The sequence below is a fragment of the Hermetia illucens genome, chromosome 4 (assembly GCF_905115235.1).
Source record: "Hermetia illucens chromosome 4, iHerIll2.2.curated.20191125, whole genome shotgun sequence".
Classification (NCBI taxonomy): Eukaryota; Metazoa; Arthropoda; class Insecta; order Diptera; family Stratiomyidae; genus Hermetia; species Hermetia illucens.
In genome coordinates, this window is record NC_051852.1 from 51,700 (window position 1) to 65,771 (window position 14,072).

At 34.7% G+C, this 14,072-nt stretch overlaps 1 protein-coding gene across 1 annotated transcript in view; it reads left to right on the forward strand.

The window, feature by feature from the left end:
* LOC119656212 overlaps positions 1-14,072 on the forward strand; it is a 36,583-nt gene that overhangs the window by 16,028 nt on the left and 6,483 nt on the right. The window lies entirely within an intron of this gene.

Here is a 14,072-nt window from a genome sequence, read left to right on the forward strand (position 1 = left end):
AAGACTCACTTGAAGATTATCCTAGCGAGTATAAAAATGCTGATAGAAGTACAAATAATTCATGCTTGCGTATATAGCATATAAACAGTAATTATGAGTATAAATGAATAAAGCGATGCGTTTTTGTTTTGAATGATTTGAATTTCTTAACCGCTACTTATTAAACGCATCAAAACTGACCCGAGGTCGTACATCTTTCAAGTAGTCAATGCTTCAAAAATATAAATGTGTTTGGTGGCGTGAAATTCGTTTTATTGGAATTTTTATTTGTGTGTTTCAATTAGTTCGAAAATGTGGAATCCTGAGTTTTTTACTTTGTCAGGCTACCAGAACGGAATACTCGGTACTTGATATTTTCGCACAGATATTTATTATACTGGAAGATATTCCAGTTAAGTATATGATATCAAAGTTCTCTTGTTATTTCTTCTGCAAGAATGCTTTGAGTAGGGCATTTGATTTTTTTCTGATCCCATGATGAATACATTCTTTTTGCAAGAACAATTCTGGTAAAATGATGGGATCGGGAAAAACTGCATTCAAAGATGGGGGCAAATGTCAATTGTTTTCAATTATGATTCAATTTTATCCGAATTTTTCTCTCAAAGTAAGAAATGTGCATTGCAGTTAAAAATACTTGCACTGTGCTGATAGGGTCTGCGGGTATATCTTGCATCTTATCAAGTCTGGTTTAGTAACATTATTTTTTTTGAATTAAATTTACCACCATTCATTTATCAAAAAGACAATATTGTATATTACAAAAGCAATGCACCTACACATGACGATGAAAGCGCAACATTAACAACTTGACATTGGATGCCGTCAAATGTTTCCACTTTTCAGTATCCATTCGAGGCACCTGAAACGTGAGTTCGTCGATTGTTACACGTCCAATTCATGACTGGAATCATTGAACTTGACAACAAGCTGCCTGCCCTACAGTGAACTATATTCTAGTGATTCGCTTTCTGTTCACTTCATATTATTATAATGGTCAAAACACCTGATGTTCACTTTCAATTTTTTAAGTCAGGTTGAATTCACAGCAGCTCGTGGTGGAGAAACAAATTAATGGTGGCTTTTGTATTACAGTTTTTTTGCGTTATGCTCACTTCATGTGTGCATGTAGGTATGTATTCTCTTTTTGGTAGTTTGGCGCATACCTACTGAGGGGCATTTCGCAACCAATGTTGAGAATTTTGGAGGTATTTTGTAAGATATTTGGCCGTTACCTGAATTCAATACAGTATTTGTTGCAAATAATATTGTCCAAATGGCATTGTTAAATGCCAGGCAAAGAAAGAAATTTCGTGAATTTGGTTTGAAGCTAGTAGTGCTTTGGGAATAAATTGCAAAATTCTTATTATTATGTGTCACGATTTCTGGAAAATGTTCTGCTCTTTGTTTTATTTTTGACTCCATTGGTTGAAAACGGAAGAAATGGGAAAAAAATTTAAATTGGTTAATGGTGGTGATAAAGTAATGATGTGTGGACTTTTGGGCATGTTCATGTAATTGAAAAATTTCATTCATTTTCGTATCCAGCATTTTAAAATTACAGAAGTATTTTTTCTCATTTTGTTAGGCCATTACTCTTTTCTTTAGCAAGGTGCATGATTGCGCTGATGAGGTATTTTTATTTACATACGTATACACATATGTCTGCTTAACAATTTTCTCGTGATCTTGACCTTTGCCAAATTTTTCAAATAGTATAATAAGCTATGATGATTTGAAAGTACACGCCACATCACATTCGAAAATTTAAGTAAATACATTCATATGTAACTTAATGATATACAAAAAATATTACAGTTTGGATATTTTCGTTTTTTTTTTTTCGGTAGGGACGAAGTAATGGCGAAAATATGAGATTCCTGGTTAGCATTTTTGAGTGTAATATCTATGCATAGTACTTCAACAGAATTTACGACGTTTACATTCAATCAATAAGAAAACCATTATGGGTCCTTTAGCAAAAAATCAATTTGCTACTGTTAGCAAAATTAATTTCTCGCTAATTTTGCCACATAGCTTTGGTAAACTACTTTGCTTTGCGCTATCAAAGTTATGCCAAACATGAATTGCAAGTAAGAACTTTATCGTGTCCTAGAAATGAACTTATATATTCATTAACTAAAACATATATATGCATATATTACAATTAATTATAGTTAGTACTGTACAATGTAGAGTATTTATCTATTTCTGCTTTGGATTGAAACGGGTGCTTTCATCGTGACCTTGAGCATAAGATCAATGTTTCTAATATTTTTTACATCAGCAAAGCGACTACTTGCTTTATCGGTTACTTAATTTTACACAATAAGCCGTTGCGCACAACATTGTCTATTGGATGCAATGTATTTTTTAAATGCAATATTATCCATTTGCTCATTTATATTCCGAAGCCGATTATCATCAACTGTGTATAAGATTATATTAAGAAGCAATAACTTACAGGAAACTGGTATTGGATATTGATATATTGGTATTTTGCAATGATTAAGCCGTTTCGGTTGCACTATTATTATTTTGCCCCTACTTTGGTTCTTGCACTCCCTTTATAAAAAGAAGAATTTGGAAATTTTTAAATACTGAATTTCCATATTATATACTTAAATCACCATAATATAAAAGTGAAAACTTATTTAAATAATTTGGTTTGGTTGGTCTAAGTTGGGAATACAATGAAAAATAATATGTATGTACACGAGTAACATCAATAATTTCAAAGTTAATTAAAAAATCAAACAACCAGATTGTCATTTAGTTTTTATCTTTTTTGGAGAAAGCTCGGAAATGAGAAAAATGAAATTGGCAGTGCATGACATTTTATAGAATTTGCTTTTCATTTTTCACCTATCTGAAACATTGAAACAGGTGTTTCCAAAAAAAGAGCGTAATACTATGAGAAATGAAAGCTCTAAGGAGAACATTGAAAAGGTTCAGAAGTGGTGTATTTAATAATATTGCATAATTTACAATAAGTTCTTTATAAAAAGTCGTAAAGCCAGCCATGAGAAATTTACATACAAAATGGCCGCAATATGGTTCGAAATGTAAAGAAGTCGGTAAAGCGGAAGCTGGAAGCAGCAGGTATAAAAGGTTTCGTGCTTTCTTATGAGAGGTGCTTGAAGTGCACGACAGTTCCTCTTGTGTATAGTTAAAAATTCAATTGTACACTATTTTTCAAGATTATTTTACACAGCTAGTCTGTTCTGGGAAGTTGTGTATCAATACGATGCACTTTCCTTTCTATCTGACTTCAGAGTAGGAGTTGAACATTTTTTTGGAAGTATGCAGAAGTTCACTTAAAATAGATACAAGCAAGTCGAAAGACTGAAGCTCGGCGCTTGGTTTATGTAAAAATATTTGACTGCACAGCTGTTCCATTTGTACGTAGCATTTGCATATACATGCTCGTAGTAACATTATAGACTTTGTATGATGTCGACATTCAATGTCTTGGACTGCAGTAAAATTACATAAAAGAGATAACTTTGGCTTATTATAACTACTGTAATCCTAAAAACAATAGGGGATCATTTTAATATGCCACTAACATTCTATATATTATACATATATTATCTTAGGGCGCAGTAAATTTAACAGGCAGAACAGAACAGAATTTTGTATTTCTAGTATGAAGTTGAGGGAGGCTTCCAGTCAGTGTTCAAACAAATAACAATTCACTATTATTAAGTTTACTTGAGGAGATATGATATAGTGATATAGTGATTGTTTTCAAACCTTTCGGGAGGGTAGTTTCTGAGAATGATCCCTTAATTTATGCGATCCTCTTCTATTCCCTCACTTCCCTATTTTATAACTAATCTCAAAGTTAAAACCTGCTTCGGAAATCGACATCTTACGAGATATACGGTGCAAAAAAAATTTACACTCCCATTTTTGCATGTATAGGGCCCCAATCATTTATACTGACACTCTTTCATTAGAATTGAATAGAATTTTTTTCGAAAATAGTGAATAGCAGGTGGCCCGGGGATCTAGATTTCACTCATTATTTCATTTTCATCCATAACCTGTTGCCGTGGTCAGTACAACAGGCCAACCAAGTGTCAATCAGCCATTTCTTTGTTAATTAAGCTTGCCTTATCGGTTGCAATTTTGCTATTTCCGTCATCCTTGCAAGAATCTCAAAATACTGCTCTAATTGTTGAACATGAAGTATTCATTCTACCTCTCAAACAATGTAGAGAGGACGATATTTTCCCCAGTATTTTTCCGTGAGCAACCGCACAGTATGTATTTTGCCAATAGTTCGGCAGTTTTTGACAAACTCGGCTTGGTCCATTTGAACGATGTCACGGATTCGGCTGTCAAGAATGCACTTGAAAATGTTCATGTTACAGGACAAAAACCGAATCGGACGGTAATTTGAACATTCCCCGGACTATCTTTACTTTTCCATATTGAAAGGGTTGTGCTTTCTTGCTAGTCAGATGATGTTTTTCCTTCCTCAACAACGAGATTGGAGAACTCACTGAGCTAGATTATTGGGTCCCAGCCTTTTTAACTGGTGTGGTACTGACAGATAAAATAACTGCAAACATGGGCAGTTGCCGTTGAGAAAATTTTTCTGTTTGAATTTATTTGAAGCATTTTCATCATCCGTCTTTTGCGGCTCGTCGATCAACAGTGTGTGGGAGCGTTGGTGCCGGTTTTTGCCATGTCGATGCAGATCTATCTCACCCTCCCGAGTGTTCAGTTTATCACAAAGATCTTTGTGTTTGGGTTACGGCGATCGGTTTCTTCACTACCCTGTTGGCATTCTTGTTAATTTGCCAATTGCCCAGTGTATTATTGGCGATTAATTTATGAACAGCGAAGCCGGATTCAGGGCTTTTAATACGTCGGGCGATATCAGGTTCGGTATTGCCGTTTCCATGGCTGGGTAAGAGAGCAAGCAGATGGTGTAACCGAGGTGTTTGAGAAAAGATGTAAACATCCATTGAACCTCTGCACGTCCTCCTCCGAGGCAACATAAAGAACGTCACCGATAGTTAGCGGTGAATGAAGAAAAGAAAAAAGAAAAGACATCGGAGACAAGGTGCAACCCAGATAGACTTTCTTTCGGCTTCAAATTTCTCTGAGATTGGATTTCTTCGTACCACGTGCCATTTCGCACCATTTTATATTGTTCTGGTAATAGCTATTAATATCACCGAAATGTCCTTCCTGCATTGAGCGTTCCAGATACCCTGGAACCGTGTTCACACTGTCTAAAACTTCTTCGAAACCAATGAAGGACAGGTGGAGCGCTGATCTAAACTCGGCAGACAGCTCCACAATAATCCGAGGTGGCTGTTAGTGTGATCAATACGGGAAGATCCAGAACAGAAAGAAACCAGCCTGTTCACTCTGTATCAAGGTTGATGCAACCTGACACCAAATTCGCGTTTGCTACTCCTAGGCCTTCTAGAGTATAAAAACACAGTTCCGCAGAGAGGAATTCTCAGGATAGAAACCTGCACCTTGCGGGAGTTGTTTTTTATATGGTTTATTAACAGTTATCCCAAATGATTATATTCGATGAGAAAAAATGTACATATAAATTCAATGTAGAACGATGTTAATCATTGCATGCGTAGGGGTTCATAGTTCCCACCAAATTTCGTGTCAATAGGTGCAGCCGTTTTTGAGAACAGACAGACAGAGAGACAGTACACCAATTTGAATAAAGTTTCGTTCCTTTTTAGCACAAAAATATAAAATCCTACTTTTCATTCATTAAGTTCCTTAAGGCATGAATTTATCAGCCACCTCTCTTAAGTCTACTGATCGCTAATTTCCAGAATGTATTTCCTGTAACTCTGCAATGGTGAACCAAGTTGACAAAAGCGACCTTGATTCAGAAAGCCTTTAAGGATAATGAGAAATGGAATGCAGAACGAGAAATGGAATAAATAACGATGCTTCACTCAAAATATATGGAAATATACGAGTGGCTGGCTCAAGTATTTCTTTTCTTTGTGGTTTTTTAACAAAGAAGAACAGCAGGAAGCGAAATCCCATTCACAATGTCCTGCTTTAGTTTATAGTTAAGTACTCAAAATGTGATACTTACTCTTCTTTTTCAATCGAACTTAGAAAAAAATTTAATCTCCTCAATATTTGTTGTTTTTTCATGCCTCCTAGATATAAAATCATGCATTTGTGACTGCAATTGATTCCGCCATTTCGTGTAGAACCTCTAGAAGAATAATTGGGTACGCGTTGGTGCCAGTTATACCTAGCCCGTAGTGTACATACGTTGAATATATCCGATATTCAATTCGATGTGATAATGAAATTTTATTTATTAACATTTAGTGTTAGGATTTGAAGCAAGAGAGGCAACTTTGGCATATTATAACTTTGTTGATAATAGTAGGATTTTCATTTAAGGGAGGTTCGTAGTAAATTTTCAAAATACAATAATATACTATTCATAATTTTATTTGAGCAGATGTCGCAATGAAGAATATATTGAGGCCCAGATACCATGTGCATGAATCGCCACATTTTTTTCATATTTTTCGCGAAAGTAGTTTCTGAGAACGGGTTCTTAAAGTAACTGACCCGTTTCTCCTCCAATGCCAAAACTAATCTGCTTCGCAAAATACTAATCGAGACCTTGCATTTGAAAAAAAAATTCACCCATCTTTTACATCTTTCGTTTTCAACAAAATTTCAAGAAAAGAAATTTTCCTCAGGCTTTACGAAGATGAACGTAGTCTCAAGGAAGCAGTGTAATTTTAGAGTTGAATAGGAAAATCGTATGTGGCATTCTTAAAAAGTATGGAAAGGCTGATAGCGTCCTGGAGGAGAATAATTTTTGGCGGAAAAAAAATTGATGAACTCGGCTTTAATTTTAAGTACTTCCCTCCATACTGCCCGCAACTAAATCCATTACACAACATTAATGAGGTTCCAAACGAAACAGCGGAATAAGTATACGATTTTATATCTAGAAGCCATGCAAAAACGACACAAGTGAGGAGATCAAATTTTTCCCCAGACCATGAAAACAAGCAATGATAGAAAATTGATGGACAGTTCAGATTTCTTTTCACTGGGTAAGCTTTGAAAAAAATCCGAATTTGGAATGGAAAATTCTGATTTAGGAATGGAAAAGTCCGAATTTGAAATTTAAATGAAATTGTTTGGAAATTCTGAATGAGATTTGCAAAAGCTACGAATGACTAATTTTTACTTTTTCATAACTGAGCATCATATTGTGAAGCTGTTTTCCAAAATTCAGTTGTTCCGATATAGGCCTCTAATCCGGGTTAATTTAGTCATATCAAAAACATTTTTAGAGGCATCGTTTTCTGATCCTTCGAGAAATATTTGTTTTCTAGTCAATTAATTACAGTTAAGATTAAACAACATTATTTATTCCGCTTAATAATTTGAATAACACCATTATCAGTGCTTCGAGTTTGAGATTCTGCGTCAGCATCATAGAAGTGGTAAGTATTCATTTTTAACGCTCGGAAATTTTCGTAATGATGGTAATAAAGGCATGACAACAAAAAGCATTTGTAATTAGCTGGCGGATGTGTAATTAAATACTACTCGTGGTAAAAAGATTGATTTTTGGATTTTTGCCAGAATATTTTGCTATAGACAAATTGGCCGAATACATATGTAACTGAAGTTTATGAGTCACACTTGTAATATTTGAACTCACACATACCTAAATGAAGAGTAGAAAATCACATGGTTGCAATTTGAAAATTAATGTATAATAAATCTTTTGCGTTAGGTTTAATTCAAACCATATCGAATCAGGCCTTTATATTTTGAATTGAAATACATTGAACAGATTGATTGAATCACTCAGTGTTCATACAATTTTGATCTAAACGATTTCCGTATTCGTTTTTATTAGCAGGAATACTACCTTTCATTAAAGTTATAATTTTTAATTAATGATTGCATGTATTTATGAAGTATTCTGTTGTACATTTTAATATAAGAATGAAAAAGCAATTAACAACAAGCGCTGAAACGGCTAGAATACCTGCGTTCCAAGCATTTGAATATACATATATGGGTTCTAAACTGAACAATTCCAAAATTCAAAATATTGGCTAATTGATTTAAAATTTTCTTGTGCCTTTGCGGAAATTAATTGGTAATCACCTGTAGTTATTTTGCGAAATATTAGCTCATTAAGCTTAATAACTGTTTATTGGGTGTTCACAATATTTTTTAAGAATGAATGAAATTATGTACGTATGTACACGTATAATTTCGTAAGCATTCATTATATACTCGTGAAAAAATATAGTATTGGCGGGCAAAAGACAATATATAGTATTGGATGTTCGTCTGTAGTCGACTTTGCGTCCTGGTGGATAGAAATTAAGTATGATTAAGACAGATCTTTACTTGAATACTCACTTAATTTAGATATTGAAAAGTGCGACATTATTTCCGGAAGACGATGAGATTGAACTTATGGTGAAATGCGATGTATAAGTATAGGTATATGCATGCTTTTTGTATGAAGCCCGTCAAATTGTACCAACATTAATGATCAAATTTGCAATATTTCATAACTGGAAAGTGCATAGGTTTGAAGATGATAGAGCAGGTAACTTTGACCTTTAGATTTTATCTATTATATTTTCATGTTCAGATCGTTGAAACATTGTCGGTGGTGTAACCTTGGAATGGTATTTTTGGATAATAAGCATATTTCCAGTCCATTTTGGTATAATACATAAATTCGTAATTGATAATTTTCAAAGTAAGTCAACTCAGTTGCTCTGAAGATGCGGAAGGAGAGATTCATAATAGTCGTCTAACTTTAGGGTTAAGGTCGAATTGAATGAAGTATTTGGTTCTTCATCATTGCAGACATTGGTACATATTGATGCGAATGTGTCTTTAGCAGTTGCTGCATCATTAAGGAATTTTTTACTAATGCTATAACGGTGAAAAGACTGGCTTTTAAGAGCACATCATAGAGTTTCTATTTACTAAGTTCAAGGCTATTATATTTGAAAGTAACGGATGAATTTAATAATTGAGTTCATGTATCTAAATATGATATGTGTAATAGACTAGTTCGCTTGTGAAGTTTAATGCTTAATGGTGTTATATTATGAATGATTTTAGGACATTGCCATAAATATGAATTTCATATTTCAAACTTTAAACGTAATTTGTATGAAATGTTGAGGTATTTCAAAACGGTTTTTGAATGAAAGTAGTGTGCTTTTTTACTTTTCGAAAGGACGGAACAACCCTGTTTGATGTTGGAACCGATGGGGATTTATTTTTGGGTTGTAGGTAGTTTGACTTCTCATATAAGGGATAAATTAAAAACTAATCAAAACGTTTTCTTCTTCCTTCATCCACTATTATTAATACATATGTATATTATTTGTCAAAATTCTGACAATGCTGATAATTTTGATTTTTCTCGTTGCCTTTGTCTTGCTTATTTTCTATTCCTCTTCGTAAAGCACAACGGGGAAAATGAAAGCTTAATTTTCACCACAATTCGCAACTTTACATATAAGGGGAGATTTAAGTGGATCTTGAGCATAGGACAAGAGGAGAGATAAACTAACATTATGGCCAGTTACAGAGACGATAGATCCTTTTACGAGGAAAAGTGAAAGGTGGCAATAATAACATTGACCGCGCGGTCCCAAAACGAAAGTGCAGAAATATTCGTAAAATTGTTTGCTTTTCGCGAAGTGTTATCCATAGTATAATTTCCTTGTTTTCCATAAAACACATTAGGGGAGGTGCCATCCCTCAACTTCCTCTACGCAATCGCGAAAGAACGGGGAACTGTGTACTGGGTGACTGTTTAGATGACATCATTGAAAACAAGGGTAGCCGCTGTAACTCCGCAGTATTTGAGGAGCTGTTTGTGTGTAGTGATGTGATTCATATGAAATTCAGCCGAAAATCCTGGCAAACTAAGAGGATAAATCTAACGATATCGATAATAGAAGAAAACAATGAAGGACGACTTATCGCGTAGCTGACAGTGTGCATATTTTGCGAAAATTCCTTAAAGTATTAAGGAGGCTTTACAAGTGTTTCGTCCGAAATATTATTATATTTGCTTTTATGTATGTGCTGTTTCTTTCCGAGGGCTGTTTTGTGACATTGTTGTCATCGCTCCACAGGAGGACTAACGTGGTGATTTGAAATGCAAATTGTGGAAAATTGCAAGTTACAGTAATTGTGTGTGAAATTTAAGAATGCCTGGTTACTGAAAATGTTAAAAGTGTCTAACACTGAGTGAGAATTGAAATCACCGCACTGGCTGATTTTCTTGACAGCCTCTCGTTGAAGCAGAATTGCGTCGAAAGTTTGCTATAATACGGGAATACCCCACGATAATATGAGCTTTTACATGAGTGGTGAAATAATCTAAGCCTGCCCATTAAGGTAATTTTTCGAAGGAATGAAATAACATTTTGCTATATAAAACGTTGACATGACCTTCATGACTCATCGCATACATGTATTTACCAAACAATAAAAAAGTATTGGCAAGGAGCTGTGAACGAGAATATTATGTTGTTGAATAGACACCCTTCCGATTAGAAAATGTCAACTGACTTGTTGTTTTATAAAATTTGTTGACTCTCTCATTATTAGAGACGCAATATCTCACGTTGCAGTTATGCAACTATACACCTTTCAAGTTCAGTCGCAGGCAAGCGGTTGATAGGTTTCTCTAGAAGGAATATACATACATATGGGGAGTTTTATGAAAGTTATATTAATATTCAGATAATTTTATTATAAATTGCTCTTTTTATTTAAAAAGATGAATTTTTGGTATGAATTGATACACAAATAATATTACTGTTAGGTATAAATGCAAACCGTAAAGGTATAAATATTTCTTACAAAAATCACCGCAGTAGACATTTTTTCAGAAACCTTGCAGAGTGGAGATAAGAAAAGCACTGGTTTTCAATAAAGGTTTAACTTTACACAAAATAGAAAATATGATACAAATGATGTTATGCTGTTGTATTCGATATTTTCGTGTACTAAGTTTAGTGATGGTGCAATCAATGTCGAAATAGCAAATTTGCTAGTTACTTTGCTTTAATTGAAGTCAATATTGGTGGAGGAAGTACTTTATGAAGCCGATTCTTCCTCAGTTCCATCTCGAGCTACCGGCAACGAGCGAAGACCTGCAAGGAACTAACCAAATATTTCACTGCCATATTAGATTTTGAATTTGTAAATCGAATTGAATGCTTAAAGTAATTGTGATTACATTGAAATCAGTTTGTCAAATATATTTCGTTTAAATATTATACATGTATCTGCTCAGCTTCCAACCTCAAACTCCATTAAGTCCCCAAAAAGATATGGATGTACGGATGCAGATATATATGGATTTTCGAATATGTATTTAAATGAAACATATTTCACAAACTTATCTCAGGGTAATCACAATTACGTTAAATTTTCGATTCGGTTACAAAATCAAAATCTAATATGGCGGTGAATTGAGCACAGCAAGTTGATTGGATTCACTCGATTGTTCGTTAGAAAGAACAACCTGCAAATTAGGAAACTGCATTGCTACTGAAATGTTAATAATGCCCCGGATCGGAATTCACTTCTGGCTGCGATTATTGACTATCGAAAACGGTTGACTGGTTTCTGAAACGTGCGCACGCTTCTCAGCAAGGGTATCGGGGTACCAGAACGGTTCCTTTCTCCAACTTGTTTTTTTCTTCATTACAGCACTATAATTATTATGGTGCTCTGTGAAATACTCCTCTCCCACTTGCACAGTTGTTTTTTTTGTACTCTGGAAAGTCTAGTGGTAGAAGGCGTGAGTCTTTTGGACCAAATCAAGGTCGGTAGTACTGTCAGCAGAAATAACATTACCTAGATATTTTTTAGTTTTCCAACAAATCTTAATAAATGTAATAATAAGAGTTCGTTGAACCATATTACCACAATGAAATGTTATGTGAGAAAAAGATGATGTGCCTCATCATTTTTCATTAATTTTAGATACAATGATATATATATATACATATGAATTTATAGAGTTTGCATCTGAGTTTTCTTGATCCTATAATAATAAGTGGGTCACATAACAAGGAATCTACTCGTATATATTCAATCACTCTACCTTGACGATATTAGAAATGGAGCACCTGTACTTTGAAAATGGTACATTCTTATCATTGTACATAAGACTTTCATCCGAAACGAAAATGGGGTGAGATTTGGGTTTGAGAAAGTAGAAGTAAATTTATCTAGAGCAGTTATTACTTATTAATGTATCTTATGAGGGAAAAACGGCAGAAAAATGAATGAAGCACGCCTAGCACTGTAAATAAGAATAAAGCTGGTTGAATGTTACAAGATTGTAACGCTTGGGGGCAGAAGAAAAATGCATAATCCTGACTATATTTTTCTTTTGAATTCTTGGTCATAATATTGCCTGGGAAAATGCTGTTGAAGCACTAGGAAGGGATAAATACAACTGGCAACCGCAATTGATTCCAGTCGTAAATGAAATGTGAGAGGCGCCTGAAGTGCGAGTTTTTTCTTATAATGATCATGTATTCGTCATTGGTTTGCGCAAAATGTCGAAGGGATTTGGGAAAAAATGTAGATGTTGTTACTTGCTCTGGTCCTTGCGGGTTAATATTTCACTCGGAGTGTGTTGAAATGTGCAAGAAACTATATTACGCCATAACAAAACTACGAAATTGTGACTGGTTCTGCGAAAGCTGTTGCAAGCTTTCACGATCAAATTTGTTTTTTCTGGTATGTAAGTACAGATCCATAAGCCTTTTATACTTGTAATTATTATATTATCTGAAGTGTATATGTCACAATGTGTAACTTTATGGGGTGGTTCATAGGATGATAATAAAATCATTCATCCTAGATTAACGAAGGGTATGACAAGTGCCCTATTTAAAACTAAATTACAAAATGCAATTTGCATATTAACTGTTTATCGTTAATATCGTTAATATGCTGCTTTTTCAACTTGGCCCAATGTTCAATGAATAGGACATGCATGAAGACATTGGGTGCATAATTTTTCGTCGAAAGTGAAGCTTTTTGAAACACTTCATTCAATGTGGTCAGCATTGCACCCGCCCGTGATTATTACCCTAATATGACTCTACTTACTCAGTCACAGTTGAGTCGACGATCACAATATAAATCTTTCTGTCACCAGTGGGATTTTAACAGCAAGCTTCTATTCCGGCAGCCTAGTGCTCTAACCATTAAGCCGTCCGGATAGTGTACATGTCTCCTTGGTCGTGCTCAATTTAGAACACTTAAAAAATTTTAAAAAACCCCCTGTTTGCCGGTCTCACACAGTTCTTGAAAAATAAGAAAAAACTCGAAATACATACTGCTCCAATATATGTTTAAAGAAAGTTAGTAACAGTATTTCTTAATCTGTGATACTTCAGTGAGCGAAAAACTTTCTCAATTTCACTTCATTACTATGTTTTAGGACATGTGCTTTTTACCACCTCATTTTCCCATCCCATCTTTTAGAGTAGAGTTTCTTATCTTTCCCTTTCTTAGCAAATGTTAAGAGTTTGTTGTTTCTTGCGTTCGGTATCGTCTTGTAAGTGCTTTCCTTCCTTCCTGTTGGAAGGTATTGCCAACCGAACTTCTGAAGCAGCAATCTCACATCCTTTCTTTTCCGCCGGAATAAAGCGACCGGAGAGATGAATTTTTTATGGAATTCGGAGGCAGTCGCCTAAGCTGTGCCATCCCTTCTTTAATGTTTCATTCTCACTTTGTTCTCGGATTTGAAATAAGGAAAACTTAACTCTCGTGTTTTCTGTTTGTTTGGCTCAGGTTACCCTATACCCTGCGACGGGGAACAATTCAGGGGGTACTTTTCCTTTTGACTATGCATTGTGTGCAGGTTTCACATAAATTTTGATGTTAAAATGGATTGATTTTGTATTCGAAAATTTCGAGTAGCGGGTGTTCGAAGTTTTATTTTGCTGATACGTTTAGTATGGTTTATGCACCAAATTTTTAATTCGGGAACTTCCTCTTTCGCTTCT